The 23,834-nt window shown below is 44.1% G+C and overlaps 1 non-coding gene and 2 pseudogenes across 1 annotated transcript; 2 read left to right on the forward strand and 1 right to left on the reverse strand.

Annotated features, from left to right (window-relative positions):
- Positions 1-3,818: 3,818 nt before the first annotated feature.
- Positions 3,819-6,153, forward strand: LOC119360886 (annotated as a pseudogene).
- Positions 6,154-16,652: 10,499 nt separating this feature from the next.
- TRNAS-UGA lies at positions 16,653-16,739 on the forward strand. The gene has a single exon. It is a non-coding gene; the product is annotated as a tRNA-Ser (tRNA).
- Positions 16,740-20,867: 4,128 nt separating this feature from the next.
- LOC119363789 lies at positions 20,868-21,558 on the reverse strand (annotated as a pseudogene).
- Between the last annotated feature and the right edge of the window lie 2,276 nt (positions 21,559-23,834).

The raw sequence follows: 23,834 nt of genomic DNA on the forward strand, positions 1-23,834 counted from the left end.
ATGCCTGCTTTGTTGGCATAGGGAAAGGTAGAACGACCTTCCGCCATGTCAACCGCTCACTAGGCTTCTTGCTGCGGTGAAGTTGCTTCATCACCCGGCTCAACATCAGCCTCATCCCCCCCCCCCATTTTAAGCTTTGGTTATAGTATCCTTTAGTTCCACTTCTTCACCGATCTCTCCCGAAATCTTCTTTCCCCACTCCTCATCCAAGTGAGGAGCTACCCGAGATCATCGAAACCCACCACACAAACCCTAACTGGCAAAACCGATCTACGAACACCAAGGGCGGGTAGAGGCGTCAGATGACAATTGAAGTAGGGGTCTGCCTCTTTCAAAGGGAAGCAAGAGTCTCATAGGGAAGGAGATCCTGCACAGACCAATCCCAATCAGGAAAGAGTCTTGTTGTCAATGAAAACAATTTTTCTAGGTCACATATCTGCCTATCTCGTGTTGTGAGCTATAAAGTACCCACGAGGGGGGTGGACCAAGAAAGAGGCAGGCGATTGGGTCCTTCCCATCCTTTGTGATGTCAGTCTCTTTGTCATTCTTTCACCCTTGCTGAGTAGCGAAGTGAGCATACTCAAGATCCAATTCATCAATCATTTGAGTTGGTACGAACATAGAAATCCAGACTCCGCTTGATTCGATCTTCAGTTTCGACCTTCATCAGTCAGGAAAAAGAAGAAGGACCCACTTATTCCACTCGGAGAGGCCGAACCAGGCAAAAAAAAGAAAAACTGAAGGAAGTTCTCTTTCCATTCCAACTAAACTAAGTGAAAAAAGGGGGAGAGCAAAACAGAAACACAAGAACAAAGAAACTATGTCCAAACCAGCGAGTCCTTTGGTCGACTCTAAAGAATGTATCGGGAGTTGGGAGTTAGCCGTCTCATAGGAGTGATAGCTGGGTTTTTCACGGAGTTTCTTCGTACGATTGAAAAAAAGAGTGCTCTAAGTCGGAGAAAACAAGAAGAAGATTGTTCACCAGTCTGTCTCCCAACCTCTTCAAAGCAGCTACCTACCGTGATCTGGTCTTGGGACAACATTGGCACCCCCGTTTGCTGGATCTTCTAGGCACTCTAAAGCGCTTCCACGAGAGACAGATGGACTTTGAGTTATAGACGGAGAAGAGCCTTTAGACGATCAAGAGTGATTCCTCAGTAAAACAAATGGGATATTGAGGGAGGGATGAACGCGATGTACTGAAGGGTTCGCTTTCGCTGATCGGCGCCAGTCTTTCCTGCTGTGAATTTCCCAGGTCGGGAGGGGCCCTTTCCTTCTACCTTACTGAAGCCATTCACCAATGATTGGATCACTCAAAGCTAAGGACCAATTCCTTCCTTTTAGGTGGTCTAGGTGGCTGGGATACTATGCCCTTCTTTTTAGAGGCTCAAAGACGAGTTCTTTGAAGGAAGCAAAAGAACCCATGTGTCTCGGATGAAGTCTACCCTCTTTTTGTGCCGGGAATAAGAATGAGATCCAACTCAAAGTCAAGGAAAGCGGCCTAGACCACTGACTTTTGATGGAAGACTTCTGAACATGGATTGGTCTGATAAAGCCAATTTTTCAGTGAATCAAATATTTTCAGAGAGCACTAGACCTTCTCTCTTTCAGGATTGATTCCCACTCACTGCCTGATAGCAGGCTTGGCCCATGAGACCTATTGTCTTATTGTACTGGCTCACTTCACTACTTTGGAGGATGGGTATTTCCCCTTTTTGGTTCGCAAATGCTCTAACCCATCGAGAAGCTCCATCCAAATTGGAGTTGATGTGAGCACTTCCCCAGAGGCAGAGGCTTTTTCTACAAAAGGGTGGGAGCATAAAATGTAGGTGAGTCAATTGCGTGTGGCCTTCAAGTATTTCATATTGTAACAATATTAGATCGACATCCAAACAAAGGTGCATGTACGGTTCCTAAGGGATACAATTTTGTCCTAATCATCGAGAAAGATGAAATAAGTTGATAGCGCGATCTCGTACTAACACATACTCTCTAAATATTTCAGAACTTGCATGCGGCCTTCAAGCCACAACCGCGGTATGAGTTCTGATCTCAGACTTTGGTATGGGGGCTGCTGGCCCCTTCGTATCGACAAGGAAACTGTGGATGACAATGGGTTTAGAATTCGAATAAAACGAAGACCCTATCGAACAAATAGAGGAAAGGGCGAAAAGGGGAAAAAGTAAAGTCTAAGCGACATATGGCACGAAAAGGAAATCCAATTTCGGTAAGACTTGATCTGAATCGTAGTTCAGATCCAAGTCGGTTCAGTGAGGGCGACCGCGAAAGTCACCGAATGGGTTCGGTCCGTCTTTTTCTTAATCTTTGTTTGTCCCCCCAAAAAAGGCGTGAGAGGATGTTGCAGATGTCCGGGATGGACACGACTTCTTCTAACGCTAGAAGACCATAGGAAGAAACCCGGGACCAGAGCATGTCGTGAAAGACGCACACGGGGCGGGCATGCTTCGACCGTGTCTCCGGGGCACAGTTGAATGTAGATATCATGAACGCGAGGATAAGGATACCAGGCCGAGAAACCCGGGCAAGTACTCCCCTAATGTGCCGATCGCTAGCGCATCCAGGGCCCCGGCGCCCAGCTTTGCTGGAGAGGCCGTCACTGATCTAAAAAGTGCGTCTGCGGTTCGGATAGATTGATTCTGCGAATGCCTAGCCCCAGGAATCAATAAAAAAACAAGTGATAAGTTTCATTTCAGATCAGTGAATAAACCAAAAAAGAGACCTTTCTCGCTCAACGCCACACTATGCTCCGCTTCAACAAATGAGAGTTTTCGGTGGAACCGGTGAACCACGCGAGCTGGTTAGATGCGTGGGGCAGAGGGCTCGTACTACCTGATAGTGCAGCTATGCAGTGGAAGGGAAGGAGCCTAAATCGACCCCCTTCTTTCTTTTTTATTCAAAGACACAAAAGCAAGCACAAAAGAGATTGGACTCTCGGATGAGACTAAGCAGCTACCGTTCCGACGCGCCCCTGACCCTATCTTGATTCAAACCGAAAACCCTCTCTAAGGTGGAGCCTAGTTGAAGCTGTCATTCAAAGAATAAATGGGAATCCAAATCCACTTTTAGGTATATAGGTGAAGTCTCGCTCAGTAAAGAGAGTTGTAGATTCGTAGAAGAGGATCAGAGTACACGCGCTACAAAAGGTAGCTAGCCAATGAAAGTAAGTGGAAAGAATATAGTACTTTTGTACTGACTCCTCCGGGGCCCCCAGTTGTTTTGGCGCGCCCTACCCCAACGTTAGACTATTGCCTTTTTAGCCTACGCTTGCTGCTTGCAGCATGGATTCGATAGATCTATCGAATCCATGCTTCCCCCGCCCCGAAGCGAGACTCTATCCAGATCTCAAAGAATAACAAGCTAGGCGACCAGCGGGCAAAGAAAGGGGGCGGGGCGTTTACTTGAAAATGACAACCGCCTGTTCCAGCAGCGGGGGCCTTGCACGAAAGCAAACCTACGATTAAGTAGCAGTTGCTTTCACTGATGGGCCCAGTGAGGGAGGGCATTGTCCCTCAGTTCTTACCAACCTCAGGTGTGTACATCTAACTTATTATCTTCTTTTTTCATGCAATCCTGACCTCAGCTGTCCATTTCTTATTCATTCAGGGCGCCCCTAGTGGACTTGGTGGTGCTCCTTTCTCAAACCAGAACAACTCTGAACGTTAGGGAAAATAAGGCAAGACCAACTGAGCGAACCGACCGAAGGGACTTTGCTTATCCGAACTGAACGTTAGCGGCTTAAGCTAAGCCTATCACGAGCTGCGTTGCGGCTTGATCGGTGGGGAGGAAGATCTCAAAGTATGGGGCAAAGGATCAAGCGCTTTAACTTTGCCTTCTCCCCCGGGATCCACCACAGGTTGGGTTTGAGAGCCGTGTGATGGGTGACTATCTAGCACGGTTCAGAGAGCACGTGTATGTAGTCTGCGCTGGTGAATGAAAGCCCCCGCCACAAAAAAGAAGTGGCTCTTCCCACGGCTCTGTCACCATTGACTCTATTTAGTATTATGGTAAATCATTGTATCAAGATGTCAATCTTAGATCTTATTTTAGTTCGATACGTCCACCTATGAAACTCGCCCTTGGCTTTCGTCTCGGTAGGTGTATTATTCTACATTTTCCCAAAAGGACATTCATTCATTTCTTTCTTCCCGGGCGATCACCACGACTAAAACGAAAACAAGACAAGAAATCAAGACCCGTACTACAGGAAAAGGGCTGGTGGCCGACATTTGTGAAAGTCGGGCCGATCGGGTGTCTTCATTCAAGCGAGGGTACAGAGGAAGAACGAAATGAAGTGAGAGGCCGGGGGGCAGGGAAAAGAGTCGAGTCGATCGACCGGGAGAAGCAAAACAAAATCCGGATTTGGCCGAAAAAGATGCAATGTTATGGATACCATGACCGATCACCATCGAGAAAGAAGAATTTTGATAAATCACTTCGCGTGAGCGGGGCCTTCAAGCGGCCTCAATACGCCGGGGTTGTAAATGACATACCTTTCCTTATGGGAAATGCCGCCTCCTTACTAAAAAGGAATAGAATCAAGTTATTTTTACCAAAGAAGTCCCGCTCTGACGGCCCCGCCCCGCATCAGTGAAATGTCTAAGACGCAATGGAATAGCAACGTTTCTTTCTATATGATAATATGCATCGAGGGGAGGAGTAGTTTCAAATAGAAGTCAAGTAAACAGATTCAAGTTAGCCTAGTTTGGTTCCTTGGAAAAGCAGTTCAAAGCAAAGGGTTGACGGGTGGTGAAGTCCCATCCCAGGTTTAGTATATAGCCCCTGTTTTCCAATCCGTAAACGGTGGATTGACTTGCTCTTTATCAAATCCACATTAAAAAGGGGTTTTGTCATTCAATGCTTTGATCCGCGCACCTTATTTCTGATTGAACCACTTCCTCGAAAGGACATCGTATCGGTGCCAGAATATGGGCTAGCGGTACACCAACCTCCCCACCAACTGCTACGCCCCGTGGGGCTTCTTCCTAGCGCTATTGAAATGATATTCCTATTATTGGTCCTAGCAATATCCCTAGACCAGGGCACGACACCTATCCAACTATGCCTTGTTTCGGTTTCCGGATCCGAATCTTTTGTTATACTTATGTATGGATGATTGTACACAACAGGTGTGGAAAGTGCGATAGAGCTCGAAAATGGATGCCCCTATTTCAATTTAATAAGTGCTTATGCAACGGCTTGAAAGTGACAGACTGAGTCAAGTGACCTGTTTTTTTCACATGATCTAGAATTGCACGAGAACCTACAAGTCCTGTTATCGTTCTTAATTCGATAGCCACGGAAGAAATGGTGAGCTATTTAAGAAGCTATTTAAGAAATGTGAATTCTCATTGTTTCGATGATTCTCAATGGAAGGTCAGGGCGTTTTTGACCAATTCTTTTGCAAATAAAAAAATTCCGTTCAAGAAAGAAGAAGATCATTTTTGGGTTGAACCAACAACCTGATTGTGTGGTTATTCTGAATGCAGATAGAAAGTCTTCGGTCATACTGGAAGCTGATCGATCACAAATACCTATTCCATCCTTAGTTGATTCTATGATCCCATGGGAATCCTATAAAAGAATCACTTATCCCATCCCAGCGAATGATCCTATACAATTCGTATATCTATTTCGTCATTTGATCATGAAAATAGTGATTCTTGAACAGAATGTTATTAGTAGAGAAGTGCAATCTCTCAGAGTCACTTTGAGTACGGGGAAGTCCGTAGGAGGGATGAGATCCGCCTGCTACTCCACCTCTTCTTCTTCCCCAATAGACGAAGAAGAAAATAGGGCCAAGGCGGTATTGGAGATGCGCAAAAAATATCCATCGGGAGGTGCTGACGCTAACGCTAACGCTCGCAAGGCGGTTTTGCAGGCGATTTCACAAAATAGTTTTTTTTCGTTGAGCTCATAACCCGGTTTGGGCCGATTGACTCTGAGAGCGATCGAGGGGTCGCGGGCTCACACCTTGCTTTTGCGCAGAGGATCGAAGAGATCCTAGAATTTCATGGAAAGAGCAGCGGCTCTCTGAAAGACCTCATTGATCTGAAATTGGATTTGGAAGACGCCTCTAAAAGCGAGGAGATTCTACTTCCATATTTTTCCTCCAAAAAAGAGGCAAAGTCCTAGCGTGATACAAAAAGAAATAATGGGCAAGGGCGGGAATGATAGGTTCATAGATGTGGAGTAATCATTTCTTCATTTGAAGAGTTAGTTGGCTGGCCTACCGGCCCGCAGATGTAGAGAGGTTGCCCCCACCATCCTCTTGCGGGTTATGTCTTAATTACAAAGATTGACATGTCGACTACTTGAACAATATTCTGTTAGTAGCGAGTCACTTTGGATTATGGTTGTTGATATAATAGAAGTACAATTTTGCACCTCTAGATCAAATAATGCCTTAAGTTTTTTAAATGCCTATTTTGAAAATGTCAATCATATTTTAGTTTTTAGGAGAACTTCCTTCAGTTTTTCTTTTTTTGTTGCCTCGTTCGGTCTCTTCGAGTGGAATACGTGGGTCCTTCTTCTTTTTCCTGACTGATGAAGGTCGAAACTGAAGATCAAATCAAGTGGAGTCTGGATTCCTATGTTCGTACAAACTCAAATGATTGATGAATTGGATCTTGAGTATGCTCACTTCGCTACTCAACAAGGGTGAAAGAATGACAAAGAGACTGACATCACAGAGGATGGGAAGGACCCAATCGCCTGCCTCTTTCTTGGTCCACCCCCCCTGGTGGGTACTTTATAGCTCACAACACGAGATAGGCAGATATGTGACATAGAAAAATTGCTTTCATTGACAACAAGACTCTCTTCCTGATTGGGATTGGTCTGTGCAGGACCTCCTTCCCTATGAGACTCTTGCTTCCCTTTGAAAGAGGCAGACCCCTACTTCAATTGTCATCTGACGCCTCTACCCTCCCTTGGTGTTCATAGATCGGTTTTGCCAGTTAGGGTTTGTGTGGTGGGTTTCAATGATCTCGGGTAGCTCCTCACTTGGATGAGGAGTGGGGAAAGAAGATTGCGGGAGAGATCGGTGAAGAAGTGGAACTAAAGGATACTATAACCAAAGCTTAAAATGGGGGGATGAGGCTGATGTTGAGCCGGGTGATGAAGCAACTTCACCGCAGCAAGAAGCCTAGTGAGCGGTTGTCATGGCGGAAGGTCGTTCTACCTTTCCTTGTGCCAACAAAGCAGTCATACTTGATTGACTCTTTGGGGCTCGTGAGAGACATTCATATTACTGCGTTCTGTGATCGTAGATCGCCAGGATTCATCATTGTATATCCGAGATCTAAAAGTGTGGCAAATGGATTTGAAGGCATGGAAAGAGGCCGCCCTCGTGCAAGACTTCTTTATTCTCCCGATTTCCCTCCTCCAGTTGGATTGACACGAAAGTCCAGTGATAACGTTGAAGTACTTTAAAGAGTCCCTTTCAGCCCTTGCTTTATCATAGGAAGAAGAAGAGTAATCTAGTTTAGGGGCAAGTGCCCTTTTGTTGCCAATATCTAGAGTCCTGTTGTGTCGATAGAGCTCGGAAAACTCCTCTTTTAGTGATGGATTCTAGTAGCCCTATGCCTAGATTGCACAAGAACTACTCTGCTTCTATATTGGAAAACACTGTGTTTGAGCTTCTAAAAAGAAATGAAGCTGTTACCTGATCCAAGCAGATAAGATGCTCACGGCCTGTCCTGAGCACTACGGAGATATTTCTTGATCCACATGAGAGTCAGCTCCCTACACCTACACCGGATTATGTCAATGAGAGCTTGCCAATAGAGATACTTCTGACTTAGAGGCACCGGAGTTGGCCAACTCAAATTGCGTTGACAGCGAACTCTTGGTAGATGATTCAGAGCAAGATCAGATTCTTGATGATTTTTCCCTTTGTTTGATCGAGCGATGCCGAATATTTTTCCTTTAGTGCAGTTGTTTAGTTGAACTTCCTTTAACAAGGTTGACGAGGAGTGACCGATTGAGGGAACGATCGAGGAGACCGATCAGCTGCATCGGTAGCTTTCTGTTCTGTCCCTTTCCTTTGACAGAGTCCCATGATCATTGACTTACATCACGATATCTTTTTCTTCCTCATTCTTATTTTGGTTTTTGTACACGGATGTTGGTTCGCGCTTTATGGCATTTCAACGAGCAAACTAATCCAATCCCACAAAGGATTGTTCATGGAACTACTATCAAAATTATTCAGACCATATTTCCAAGTGTCATTCTTTTGTTCATTGCTATACCATCGTTTGGTCTTGCGTTGACAGTACTAATAATGGCATTTGTTGTCTTATTCGGAGTTCAAGGAATAGCCTTTCATCTTGGGAATGGGAATGTCGTGGATCTCAATGTTCTCATCATGACCAATGCTCCTAACGAGGGTGACTTTCCCATAGACCAACCTCTCGTTGGTGGACTACCAGACCTCCAGCAGGAAATGGCGCACGTCGCCCATCCCGAAGACATAATTGCAGAGTTGACTTCCAAGGTTAAAAGAATATTTCACGAAGTAGGCACTCCTCTTCCTTTAGAGGAAGGTGAATCTGCGCGATCGTTCACTGAAAATCATGTATTGTGGAATAGTGAGGGAGGAGATACTCTTCAACAAATCTTCTCCGATATACGGAAGCCGGGGACGCGAGCGAATTCGTCGCAATAGCCACCAGTCTGGCGAAGCAGTTTTGCCGCGCCGAGCTCGGTGAACCGGATTCTCCCTACCCCGATGTGCCTTTGGAAGAGCAGGAATAAAGTAGGCTTTGGCTGAGATACGTAAAGGAGGAATAGTCAACTATACTCTGAATGTGCTTTGAGCAGACAGATATGTAGGTTGCTAGGAAGGAGGTTAGCGCTAGTCTTTCTGATGTCAAGAAGTAAGAAGAGGTAAAACTCATAAAAAACAACTTGATCTATGTTGAAAATTTATGTCAGCAAGCAAAGAGATTGCCTAGGGCGAAAGAAAATAAAAAAGATAATAAGAAAATAAGTGTTTCAAGCCTAAGCAAAAGATAGAATGTTGTATTGCCATAACCTATGTACTTAAGCGAACTAGCGAAGAAAGGCGAAGAATGGCTTTGTTCAAGCCCAAGTCAAAATCTATCTCTGATAAAGCATTCAATCTTTCATCTTTATATTCATTATCTGCAAGTTTCGATTCCTTCTTTGACTTTCTCCTTCCGACACTTTTTAGTCATAGTAAAGATGTGGTGTAAGGATCAAGAGTGTACCTTATTTGTTTTAAATTCTGCTTCGCTTTCATTAGCCTTATTATGGGTTTGCCTGAGGGCAGCCTTATATTCGATATACTCCCCTCCCTTTAATATTATTCTATTTAATGCAAAAGTAAGGATAGACGTCTTATTCTTCAGTGTTGAGATAGAATGACTGTAGACCCTCTTCTCTCTTTTAGTTAGCCTTACTTATTCCAATTCCTAATATATACCATAAAGCAAAGCCCTTTTTGCGCAAGGTTCTCTCCTACGTATACAATTCTCACTGATGGGAGTAATATGCCAGTAACTATAGAAGACTTTATTATTATTCTAAATAGGCGCTAATAGGTCCATCGAGATAAAGTATGACTAATAAGTAGTAATATAGCTAGTTGCTATACATAGACTTGAAGTCAGGGCTTACTCATCCTAATCTTCTCTTTACTACTTAGTTAAGTTTAGTTAAGTTATAGGATCAGAACGAGATTTTCTTTGATTGCCGTTATAGGAAGTGAGCAAGCAAGCTAGACACAAAAACTCGGGATAGACGCGCTGCTCTTCTAGCTTTGGTTGGAAATAGAAAAGCAAGTTATAGGGCCCATGCTGCATTCCCTCAAATAGCAGTCTTTTTTATGTCTAAAGAAAAGTTGCCTATTAATAAGTAGTCTTCCCTCTTTCATAAGGCTCTAACTTGCGTAAGGAATCAATGAGCTACAAGAGTATACCGCCGAGTACTTACTATCTAGGATAGCTTTTTGTCTTGCAAAGAGCATAGATTCCACTTCAATATATGTAGCTAACTCTCTATTGCTTTATTGCAATCCGCTCCGCGCCACTTACTCGGGACTATATAGTTCTGTCTATAGCTAGTGCTTACTTTTCATAAGGTATAGTTACTGGTCAGATTCTAAGTCACATATAGTTGTTGTGCCTAATCTAAGGCAAGGGGATAAGTGCTTGCATAGGTTAGGTTGAGATAAACTCTATATTTCCAGTCTTTAAGGCATCCATTCCTTGGGCTTAAGCATTGTTGAGCTTGACTTGTTCTAGCATAAGCCATCTAGTAGGCCTGTTTAGCATTCTAAGCAGCCGCCTTCCCATACGCATAAAGTGGAGTTATATTAGTACCTCACACCACAATATAAGTCTTATTCTAAGTAGGATCACCCACATTTATTTACTAAGATTTGCTTTATGAAAGTAAATGACACCAGGATGGTTTCAAAAGATCTTTCTAATGATAATAATCAAGAAGGTAGCGTACTCACTCTTCTAGTATAAGCTTGTACAAGTAAGCCGGTATTAAACTACTCTTATTAGGCAAGCTAGTAAAGACCTACTCTTAGGCATCGATAGTAGGTATTGTCAATTTCTTCTTTTTTTCAAATATCCTCAACCACATGGCCAGAGAAGGGAAGTAAGGAAGAGTATAAGTGTAAGATATAAGTAAAGGTGGGGCTAAGACCTCTAAGTCAAAGAGTGAGGGCGTTAGCGGGTAGTATTTTGGAATGCTGATGTATTTGATTGATAAAGCATTGAGTCGTAAATGACCTATTTAGTTCCAGATGAAATATTTATTGACTTTCCATTATACCCTTCTTCTAGCGAAGTGCTTTAACTCTCTTACATCTACCCTCTCTTCCAATCAAGTATCTAGAGAAGGTAGCGAGCCGAGGTATGGCCTGATAGCACCTTATAGTCTTGACCTGAATGCTTGAATTTCTGACCTCGCTGGTCTCAAATAAATAGACTTTCCTATCCTCTTAAGGTTCTCTATGCCCTTAGACATTGATTGCTATACAGAATCTATCATAAAGTATTTGAATATTGATTATTATTATGAGGCTGAGAGAGCAAGTAACTTAATGAAGCAAGACTTAGAAGAAAAGGAGAGAGATTCTCCACATGAACGAACGACTCGTCAGGTTCGAACTGACATAGGTGAATCGGACCAACACCTATCTTACACCAACAAGGAGTCGCTTTGTTTGCGCAGTTGGCAGGCCGCCTTCCTAATCTGCGGGCTCACCGGTCAAAAGAGTCCTCTATCCGGACTCCCCCTAGACCTCTGTCTGGCCTAGGGAACTTATCTAACTCGAGAGCTCCTGTCTCCTCACTTAAAGCGTAACCGGCTCACCTCCCCCCATCCCCCTTTCCATTTTATTACTGACAAAACCCACCTTTCAACTGACTTAACGAAATGACTTCGACTTTCGAACAATCAATCATAGCAGCTCCTGCACCGATGGAATTTTCTAGCATGCCCTTCCGACTAGTCAAAGTGTTAATTGAATAGAATCCATGGTCAAACCAACACGGATTTAGGGAAAGAGAAAGATCTATAATCATCTTCCCTAAAAAGGAAGGATCCCGAAACAAATTCTCATCGTTGACCATGAGATGTTCCAGTATCTCATAGGTCGACCAACCACATGTTCCGCTCTTGTTAAAGAAGCATATCGATCAAGTGTCAATTCGTCGGATGAGACATTTGCTTTCCTTCCACAGGTTAATGAGCGCTATATTCGGGAAGTACAAGATACCAGAGAAACTAGCGAGTATTGGGGTGGGGGCACTACTTAAGACAGCTTTGCTTTGGACTTGATCTACCTTCTAAATTGAGAAATGGCTATCATCACATCGAGCTGTCTACTTCTTATCCATAGGAGGGAGTGAACCATTATGTTCCTGAAGTCAGTATTGGAAACACAGGTATACAGAGCTATTCTTTGAGAAGCATCGACCTAATTCCTATGTTTTTTCGAAGATCATTCAGGGAAGAGAAGAAGACATGGGAAAGAAGAGCACGATTGTAAGTAGGCATCAATAGATAGATATGATTGGTTGACGAAGATTGGCTTCTTGGGCCCCCGTAGGGCTATGTTGCTATGCTGCTAGAAAGAAAGGAAGAGTTCGTGGTCCATCAGTTCGTGGTTTCGGAGATTGCTTACCGACTTTCATTCATATCTGAAAAGATCAAGGGTGCCGAAGTCTTCATTGATCCAAAGAAAGAAGCTGACATAGGCAAGACCTGGATGATCGAGTTATCATATTGACTTGGGTTATGCCAACTTGTGTTGTGTTTCGTAATCAGAGCTACTTGTCCTTGCATTGCCCAAGAGAAGTCATCTTTGCTAGGCTGTTTTTCGGTTGTCTAGCCATGCGTAGGAGCGAAGATAACTCCAAACACGTTTTGGTAGATGAGGGGAGACTTGTTGTATCCATTTCCCTCTCTGGCCAATGATTTGAGGAGCTAGCATCAGATGGTCTATCGTGGCCTTTTTATTTATAAAAACGTATAAAATGAAGCATAGATGAGACACTGTTTAGCGAGGAACTTGTGGAAGGCTCGAGCTATCCTCGTACTCTTTGGTACTGACTCATTATTATTATGCGGCAATCATATCACTGTCTTTATCGACTCCATGCAAAACATGTTCATTGAATTTGAGAGGCCTAAAATGGCTAACATTATGACCAAAACAACTAACATGCCAAAACTGGTAATAGGCCCGCGGATCTCTCTGGTTATCAATGATATTTTATTGTGTTCTGTAGCCTCGCTAACCACATGCGTGGATCCACAAGAACAGAAGAAGCAACAAGATCGTGCTTCCCTGCTTTAGGAGTTTCTTCCACCGGTGTGCCTATAGGGAGATAATGACTCTCCTAAAACCCTTATTTGCGGTTAATTGTTAATTGGATCTACACTTTTGTTGGATCCACATCTTTGAAAGAAGACTAGTTTGGCACGGGCGGGCTAGAAAGACTTCGAGGATAAAACCGATCAATCAACAGATAAGGTCCTTTTGGGTGACTCTGGATGGCGCAAATCTATAGCATCAGCCAGTCTAGCGCGTTCTAACCACTATCGCTTTTGTCTTGTAAAAGTGTAATAAATGCGACTGTGAATTAGGGCTATTATAAGGGCTCCGCTGGCTACCGGGTTCAGAGAAGTTTGTAAGCTCTTTCTCTTTTTTTGTTTTTCGCCACCTCCCGTGTCTTTCCGTTTAAGGTCTTTAATTCGGCATTAGCTTCGTTAGAGAAAGCCATGCGTGAACTACAAAGCATGGGATCCTAAACACCACGAAAGAAAGCGTACTACTTTTCAATAAGGTCAGACTTCAGAGAGGAGAGATATGAACTTGTTTTAGGCGTAGAAAAGGCATAGGGTATGAAAGATTGATTGAAAAGAGGTAGGGACTGGTCTCGCTGCTAAGGGAGAAGGAGACCTCTATCGGAGCAAGCTAAAGAGCCCACTTTATATCGTCGATTCAGGTAAGGCACTCGATCAAGCCTATACATCCGGGAATTTCGCTCCAAACCAAAGACGACTTGCTTTGCTGCATTTCTTGGGCCGGGGCTTTACTTGATTTTGGCGAAAGAAAGGCCATATGATCTACTTTCTGGTGCCGGTCCCTTCACAAAGATAGCCCCTTCTTGCTCTTATTCTTATTCTTATTCTTATTCGGTGGAATACAAGAGTTCTGAAGCTCCTTTCTTTCAAGTGAAAGTTGCCTATCTTTCTTCTTATGAAACGCGTTATCAAAGTTATCAAAATATATCTTTTTATTGCTTGAACCAGATTTGAACTGGTGACACGAGGATTTTCAATCCTCTGCTCTACCAACTGAGCTATCCTGACTATTTATTGTGCATCATCCTAGTAGAGTACTTGTATCTATGTCAATTAAAGGGACTAAAAAAGAAAAAAGTATTCTCAAATTTGACTTAGTAAATATCAGGATAATGATATGGATTGTGAATGACTTACTTAATAATAGGGATTACTTGCCTATACTATAATATGTTCATTTGTATGAATAGGATAAGATCCAAAGAAGTCAGTTTGGATCCGTTTGTGAAAGAGTAGAATAAGAAAGATAGTGAATCTTGTTTGAACCATTAATGAAAAATAGAGGTTGGTACAATAGTTAGGAAGTAAAATGGGCTTTTTATTGGGGATAGAGGGACTTGACCCTCACGATTTAGAAAGTCGACGGATTTTCCTCTTACTAGAAATTTCATTGTGGTCGGTAACGTTGGTGAATTAACAGAAATGGAAAGAGAGCGATTCGAACCTTCGGTAAACAAAAGCCTACATAGCAGTTCTAATGCTACTCCTTGAACCACTCGGCCATCTCTCCTACATAATCTTATTATTGACCAGAAACTAAGTGAATAGCAAGTTTTTGTATCACTATAGTACAGGTACAACCGATCACAGGTTCCATAGGGAGTTTGACTTCCTTTCCAATTTCATATTTCTCAACAACAACTTCTCTCATCCCCACGGATCTATTCAAAATTCTAGAATCGTCCCATGTTTCTATTTCGATTGTATGGCGTGGCGTATACACGTTATGCAAACAGAACATATGGTTACTTTACTCTATTTTCTCATGGCTTGTTAAACCTTTCTTTTTTCTTTTTGGATCATAACCAAATAATCTCGAATGGGGACTCGGGTAATTGGTTTCTAGTTTCTACTACATCCTGCAAAGTAAATGGAAGTTTCTAGCGTTTTGCTCGCTTTATTGTTCTATTTTTTTTGCTGCGAACATAGGTCGGTTTTACGCATTCGAGAAGGCGCACCGGCTGGATCAGAATTCTATCGGTCGCGGAGTCAGGCAGTTTAAGACTGCTCTGCTCCAACGACTTGAGAAGGTGAGACGCAACATGGTCTATAGCACGAAAAACCATTCTTTACAAGATAGGGCCGTTCACATGAAAGAAAATACAAAATCCATTCTTCATGGTCGGGCGCATTTCTCCAAATCCTCCAGGATCACAAGTGGAATGCTAAGCAAGGGTGGGGAGGCTGCGAGCTCCGCGTCGAACAAAAAGAAGCAAGCAGGGGGTGTTGCCGTAGCGCGCTGGAGAGCAAGCGTAGGCAACCAAACTAAATAAGGCTACAAGAGTAGCTAGCTAGCGTTTTTAAGTTGGCTATAGTAAATATTTTAAATGCAGATGTAGTAGGGGTCACGAACCGGATGGTACACATGCTCTGGCTAAACCTATTGATGGGAGAGGCGAAATTGTAGATTCCGAATCTCGCTTAATTGAATCTCCTGCTCCAAGTAGAACTTCCAGGCGTTCCATATACGAACCTCTTCAAACAGGGCTTATTGCTATCGATTCGATGATCCCTATAGGGCACGGTCAGCGAGAGTTCATTATTGGGGACAGACAGACTGGCAAAACAGCAATAGCCACAGATACAATTCTCAATCAAAAAGGGCAAGGTGATTTTTATCTTACCTAATTCTATCTACGCCCAGGGGGTAGGTATGTCGCAAGCTCTGGGCAGCTATCTTATTCCAAAGAATATAGCTCCCTAAAAGGTTGCTGATACCATACCTCTATTGAACCCTACTGGATCCAATTGTTTAAGTGTTTAGTCGAGAGGAACCACATTGACACCATGCTTGTGCTAAGCCACAGCTCCATCAAACTAATCTGGATTTCTTCTTGTTTATGAATAATGGGGCATCTGCCTAACCCTATCAAACCTCTCTGCAACTACTTCTCTCTGTTCTCAGCAGCCCGCAGGATTTTTCGAGTCTCAAAGTCCTATTAGAACTCCCGCGCTTGCTCCTTTGGAGCCAAATGGATCCGAATTTCGGTAAGATAATACAAGAATCGTATTTGGTTGGGTTCTAACTCTGCTGCTCAGTCTGGCGCGGGTGTGATACCGGTGAAGAAGCGAGTAGTTGACAGTCGGGGAAGTAGATTCCTTTAAGGAGAGAAATTTATTGGTTTAGCCGTTAGGCGACTAAAAGTAGTAGTAGTAGAAGGTTTAGTATCTCACTTGATCCAATAGAGTCAGAACACACAGTAGATCCAGATTCCACACCTTGCTGTGGACTGGGGAGAGAGCAACTCTTCGAAGCTGGGCGTTCTGTGTGATTATGGAGGAACTGTAGTACTCGCCCCAAAATGCAAGCCGGGATAGATACTTAAAGAAAGGGGGAGCGGTGGGCCTTCAAAAAGGAGCGAGGGAGTGATGGGAAACCTTTTTCTATATGTTGCTCGTGAGCCACCAAGTACCAATCTCGCAACAGTACTGGCGTTAAAGGATCGGTCCTTCACTTGCGGATCGTTCGTGAGTCGAACTCACTCTCTTGCCACGCCTTTGACACACGAACTCGAGTTGGACTCATTCACTGCTGACTTTTTTGAGGATCGTTCGTTCTTCACTCTCTTGCTATTACCCGCTGGGAGCGCTGCAACCGACGGTGCATATTATCATATAGAAAGAAGCGAAGCGTAGCGATTCGTACTACCGAAAAAGTGTCGCTAACTGCTAGGCAATAGAGTCAGCTTATGGGGTGGGGCGGAAGCAAGCGTAGCGAATCACATAGAGTTGCCCCTACCTGCCAGCGCGTAGATAGATAGGGCGGGCGAGCGCAGGGATGGATGTCTGAGCGGTTGAAAGGGTCGGTCTTGAAAACCGAAGTATTGATAGGAATACCGGGGGTTCGAATCCCTCTCCATCCGCGAGGTCATAAGTTCTCTCTTGCCTTATCTATAGATAAGAACGAATCTCGTCGACTCGACTGATATGATGGATGGAATGGGTAGAAGGTTGAGGTTATTGTGTGTTGATTTAGTTAGGACTTTGTCTCCCTTTTGTTATCTTCTGCCCTGGGTGGATGACCTGTGGGAGCTAAGTCGAAGATCTCGGTGTCATCGTGAGTGGTTGATAAACAACGATCCCACAACCTTCTATGATTATATAAACATAGAGCTCCTATGTAGTTCTAGGTAAGGATCAATAGATCTCCTATGAGATGGATCACAACAAAGGTTCACACTTTTCCACATAAGTTCGCTTAGGACAACCCCTGTTTCTGGCTTACCTTCAACGAGTGAGTGCTATTCCCATTCCTTACCTTGATCCGACCCTGTACCCCGACCAGTTTGCTTGCTCACTAGAAGAGTCATGCGAGAGCAGCTAGTTTAGAAGGAAAAGGACACCTGGGGCTATTCGGCCTCACTTGTCGGAGACTGAACTACCGCTCGCTTACTTGCTGATCAAGGAGGTCATTTCCACTTACTCTAAGCATAGAAGGTAGAAGATTGAAAAACTAAGAAACAAATTGTCTTCAGCCCTATGCTTGTTGGAGAAGGGTAAGCGCCTCCATGTCGTAGGGGTGGGTAGGCCAATAGAAGACTAGGGAACTTAGCCTAGCCACTCAGTTCTGCCCCGAGCCAAGTCTATTTAGTGTCAGCGAACACATACCACTATCTATATATAGGTTTTTCTTTTTCGTAGAGGTTGTCGCTTAGGTCCTTGGACCCTTCCTTCATGAAGCTTGAGGAAGCACTCACTTTTCTATCCACGGCATTCTTGGTTCTGCACTTAGTCTTGAACCTGTGTTGATTTGGGACGTCAATCTCATTCGTCAGCGGTGTGTGTCGCGTACTATGATTGCTTTCTTCTTGCTGTCAAATCCCAGTCTATCTTTCACTGAGCTTCCTTCGCTTGTATTTCAAAGTCCAAAAAAAAGAAAGAAAGCGTACTGTGAGGTATGAATGATCAAATGTCTACGGGTGTCATTGAATATCATGGGGTACGAACTTCTAAGGTCATGGCATAGGGTATTGAATAGGCTGGTCCGCTGGTCGAAGTCATTGCAGGGTGTGCTACGGACAGCTATTGTTCCTGGGCATTTCCTTTCTCTCGTCATCACGCCAACATACACAAGGCTTGCCTTCACAGGGCCCCACCTTGACTTGCCATCATGGCTACACTCTTTTCATCAAAGCAACTCTTCTTAAGAAGACCCCTTGGTCCCCACAACGAAGTTCCTCCATGGAGAACCCAACTGCACAGCACCATCGCAAAGGTTTCTTCGTAACTCGATTAGTCTCACTCAAGAGAACTCATCTACACGGAAGGTCTTTTAAGTGCCAGTTGTACCCGCACAGAAGTTCTACACCCTCAACTACACCAGGATGCCCCCTGCAGTAGCATCACAACTTTTCTCACCATGGACAGCTCGCCAGTCTTCTTGCATCAGCCACACCTAATTATAAATGACCTTGGCCTCTCCATGCTCGTCATTTACATTTAAACTGCACACCCCCTTGTTGAGGTCTTACTCCAAAGGTACGGCCTCTAGCACATGACCATTCCTCACTCAAGTCATCGACACCCTCGTCGATGTACGTGTTGAAAGAAGAAATTCCACTATCTCTCAAACGAAATGAGGTTTTTGAACTCCTATATAACAGAGTTTCATTGATGCCAAAGGGGGTTTTCCTCAAACGATTGGAACCAGAATAAAATAAAAAAAAGAATGAAAGAGTCAATCTATCTTAGTCAAGGCGCTCGCTCTGCCACAAAGGGAGGCACTGGCAAAATCTAAATTGAAAAGAGATGTTTCCAATTAAAACATAGATGTCCACTTCATACTTATAGTATTCTATTTCGGCTTGCTTGGGTTCATTCAAGGCATCTTCATATCTACAATCCCAAGAGCGCTTATGTCATATGGGAAATCTCGGCTGGAAACAATCCTTATGGTTTTTATATCCGGTTAGAATAATAAGGAAGAATCAAAGTCCAGGTTGGTTGGTGAGCCTAGTGATAGGAGACTATCTAGCTTGGTTCAGAGAGCACTTGTTGGGTTTCAGATTCGTTTTTTGCTAAATGTTACGGCCTAAATGCTGAACTATTTACCGTACTTGTTCGGATGGGTGTTCACCCCAAAGTGTTCCCGGACGTAAAATTCCACAATTTCTAAGAACGACATGCTTTTTTGCATTTTCCACTGTGAAAGCTTCTCTCAATCCCTCCCTAGTCCTTTCTTTCATGGGCACAGACTTACCTGGTTGACGGCCCACATTCATTCATTGTTCGTTCTGTTGTGGAATCGAACCACAGAGCTAGCACAATTGGGATTTAGAGTCCCATGCGTGAAACTAAAGAGGATTTTCAGTCCTCTGCTCTACCAGCCAGAACCTAGAAGGACACTTCACACCCGATTTGACATAGCTAGACTGGAAACACTGCTTGTCAAGAGCACAGAACCCAGTATAGAATACTTTTTTCAGTATGTTGGTAAGGTCCGGTCATCTGCTTCTGTGCTTGCACTTCTGCGTAACTAGGGGTGCAAATCTAGTACAACGTACTTTCATAATTGAATCAAAAGCGTCGATACATGAAAAATCTCTATATACGATATTTATGACACAAAATGTTGTTCTTTCAACATGATTACTCAACAATTTTGTCATTGTAACTGACTCTCTGTTCTCTCCGTTCCACTTTGGTTCATGGGTAAGAGCTCAGAGCCCTCGCTTTCCTGACTAGAGCTGATTCGTGGGTCCTGTTCTCCTACGTTTTGAGGAACAATCTACCTCCATTCCTTCCCTTCAACAACATCCCTCTCCATTCCGGATAAGGGAATTGATGGACTTAAATGAGAGAATAAGGCAAGCCCAAGCATTTTCAATTCCTAATTTAAGTATATATATACCTTTCCGGGCAGCAGAGCAGAGGGAGAGGAGCCCTCGTCCATACGATGGCCGGGAATAGAGGGGGAAGCTAATTACACTGTTTGGTTTCCTAACATAGGACTGAGCATGTCTCAAGGGACTGAGACATGCACTAACAAGGCTCATGCGTAAAGGGATGCCACCTCTAAGGGTGCAGACTTTACAACAGGAAAGGAACAGATTTGGGATCTTACCCTTGTCGAGTCCGGTTGCCCAGGGCGCTTAGGCAAGGTACCGATGCCAGAGGTACCGATCTAAGCTTTCCACATTAAAGGGAATTACTCCTAACATCGGAAACTCTATTTATTTGGGATCGGTCTTCCTTGTTCGTTCCCTCAAGTGTTCGGTCACTCCTCGTTGACCTTGTTCTTAATGGTATTGCTAGGTTTTTAAAAACTACCTTGAATAAGACCAACATTATGAACTACTACTCGCTGAAGTACTTCGCTTTCAAGTAGACGGACTTGATTTGATCACGTGAGGGATCAAAGGAAAAAGGCTTGTTCACTCCAAAAAGGAGGCCTATTTGGCCGAAAACGAGTCAAGATGGATACATAAAATGGAGACATCATGGATTACCCAAATTAGGACGAGGATAGGACATTTCACTTTCTTTCGTAACCTCCTTTGTTTTTTTATAATAAACCCTTTGACCTTTTTCTTCGTTCGCCAAATCTTCTTCAGTTCTATCCAAGCTCGGTTTTGTCTGAATCTTTGTGGAAGAAGAAGCGGTTCGCCAGCCGCTACATCCAGGGATCCCACAAAATCATTAAACCTGGCGGCTGCTCACTCTTTGATCAGTGATTCACCGGCCACTAGATCGATGAAGAATCTCTCAAAAATCCGCTTTTTGATCAGTGATTCACCAGCCACTACATTCTTGGATCCCACCTTATTCTCAAACCTGGTGGCTCGCTTGATTGGCATTCCTGTAAGCTCATCTTGCATACAAATTTTGGGGGTACCAGGGCCTGCATCCACCAAGAACATTTCTTCCCTTAAGCGTAAGCGTAAAACTGAAGATTGTGAGGCGTTTCCACTACATAATAAGAAACTAGAATTAGATCTTGGAAATGGTCGACTCCAATAGATGCTCATCATATGCTTTTTTTCCTTCTATTCCTATTGATCAGAAGTATCCAGCAGCGCCACGCCAGAGTGACTTCCGAAGCGCTACGGACGGGACGAAATCCGGCAGCCAGTTGCTGGCTCTGAATAACCAGCCCAGCAAGAAGCTAAATTCTTCCATAACATAACGTAACGGGGCGGGGTTGCGCGCGAGCCGAGTGATGTAGGTGCACAAGAGTACTTTGCGCCACAAACATCTCTTTTTTATAGGTTCTACGGACCGATGCCTCCTGCTTCATCTGGTAAAAAAGAGTCATAGATATGCCTGTAATTAGAAGGAAGAACCGCCATAAAAATCTTCCTCGTGTATCATCTGTAGCGGAACTATGAACGGGAGCTAGCAATCCGGACCGTATTGAAAAGGTTCCTAAGGCACAGCATGGAAGAGTCAAAATAAACAGAAGCGACATTCAAGAATGAAGAAGGGGTAGAATTACTGAATGAATACGAGCTGTGGCTAATACCTGAGGCATAAAAGACGCGTTTTCTACGGGATCCCGAGACCACCAGCCACCCCGACCTAATTCATGATGAGACCACCAACTTCCTGGCGAGATGCCTACGGTTAAAAACAACCGACATGTCAAGATCCAAATTCAAATTGGTTCCTGGTCCTGGTCAGAGACCACCGTGTTCGCGCCAGCGGACCAACAAAGAGGCGAAGTAGTGGTGTCTTTCTTTCCATTACGAATGACACGCTTCGCCTGCTCCCTCCCGTGTCCATTAGCGCTCCTGTCCAGAGGGAAGAGAAGGCGAAAAAGCGCCGCCGAAGCTGCATGAGTAGGCTTCTATTGCTACACAACAATAGAGCAGGCGCGCCGCCCACAAAATGTTTGAATGATCGGGTAAAGATCGAGCTTCTTATATGGGATCCGACGCATCCAGCAGAGCGAAGCAGCGTTCCATTCTTTTCGGCGGCATCCTTCTGCATTGGCGGCGAGTGGAGTGCCACAATCCCATTCATCATTTTTGATCTACATAACCCAAAGCCCATAGCACTGGCGACACCTCCGGCATAAATGTAAGGAGGATGTATAGATGATATAGGATCTTGTGGAACTGGATTTGATTCTGCAAGCGGTTCGGTACGAACCAAGAAATTTCGAACAAAAGGACCGGAACTCGCTGATAGGAAAGGAGAGAAAAACAAAGCAATGCCAAGAGCTCCGTCAATCTGCTGTTCATCGATAGACGAAGCTCTCTCTTTTTCATCTCGTGCCAGATGTAACAAAAGATTAGTCCTTTTTTCTTCTCGCGAACCACGGGAGCACCCAGCGCCTAGAAGAGCAAAGCTCATTTTCAAAACAGGGTCAAGCGGCGCATTAAAAAGGGCTGGCCCGTTAAAAGGATGCTTACTTTGCGAACGAAGTTCAGAATCAACAAGGGTTCTCCGAACGAAGGGAGTGTACAACTGGGGCACAACCCAACTTTTTTGTTGGAGAGATAGAATGGAGTTCTTCACGAAGTTCGAGACAAAGGAAAAAAATCAAAGTTTCTCTATAGCCTCTTCGTTTTGAGACATTATGGCTTTGGGGTCGACCCCGGTAACCAAAAAGGAATCCATAAAAACTTGGGACCCAACACCATGATAAAATACTACCCTCATGATTAGACCATGTCCCTGAGATTTGATAAAAAAAGGTGCATTAGCGGTTATTACGTTGTAATTAGATAAGTTATTTGGAATATGACGGAACGAAAGACCAAGGAAAGTAAGAAGAATGCACCAAAATGCAAGTGCTGCACTGTAACACCCAGGATGCGGCTATATCTCCCACGTGTCGAAGCACGACTTAGAGGCATAACCGCATTGTGGTTTTGTCGCAAGAAGGGCCATCTTCACACAATCCCATGTAATGAACAAGACTGGGATAAAGAGTTGGATTACAATCGCCAATTCACACAATGAACATATAATTCATACATCATTCAGAACACACACATAGTCCGACTACGGACGAAGCCAAAAGAAAAGAAGATAACCCAACTACTAGATCCCCGATCGTCCCAACTGGGCTCCACTACTGATCAACATGAAGCGATACATAGCAACGACCAAGGTCTTCATTGAGCTCCCATCTGAGCTCGGTTGCATCACCTGCACTGGTATCATCGGCACCTGCAACTGTTGTGATAGTATCTGGTGAGTCACGAGGACTCAACAATCTCAAAACCCGCGAGATCAAGACTATTTAAGCTTATGGGTAGGAAGTGTTAATGAGGTGGAGCAGCAGCAAGCACTAAGCATATATGGTGGCTAACATACGCAAATAAGAGCGAGAAGAGAGCAAATGGAACGGTCGTGAAGCTAGCAATGATCAAGAAGTGATCCTGAACTCCTACTTACGTCAAACATAACCCAAAACCGTGTTCACTTCCCGGACTCCGCCGAAAAGACACCATCACGGCTACACATGCGGTTGATGCGTTTTAATTCGGATCTGGTGTCAAGTTATCTACAACCGGACATTAACAAATTCCCACCTGCCACATAACCGCGGGCACGGCTTTCCAAAGTTTAAACCCTGCAGGGGTGTCCCAACTTAGCCCATGATAAGCTCTCGCGATCAACGAAGGATATACCTTCTCCCAGGAAGACCCGATTAGACTCGGAATCCCGGTTTACAAGACATTTCGACAATGGTAAAACAAGACCAGCAAAATCACCCACTGTGCCGACAAATCCCGATAGGAGCTGCACATATCTCGTTCTCAGGGCACACCGGATAAGCGAAGCGTACAGGTACCGACGTAATCCAAGTTGCCAAGGAATGGTCCCGCACGATGCTCTAGTTTGGACCAACACTCGAAGGAGCACTGGCCCGGGGGTTAAAATAAAGATGACCCTTGAGTCTGCAGAACCCAAGGGAAAAAGGCTTAGGTGGCAAATGTTAAATCCAATGTTGGGCCTTGCTGGAGGAGTTTTATTCAAAGCGAACTGTCAAGGGGGTCCCATAAATC

Source organism: Triticum dicoccoides, chromosome 2B (genome assembly GCF_002162155.2).
Source record: "Triticum dicoccoides isolate Atlit2015 ecotype Zavitan chromosome 2B, WEW_v2.0, whole genome shotgun sequence".
Lineage (NCBI taxonomy): Eukaryota > Viridiplantae > Streptophyta > Magnoliopsida > Poales > Poaceae > Triticum > Triticum dicoccoides.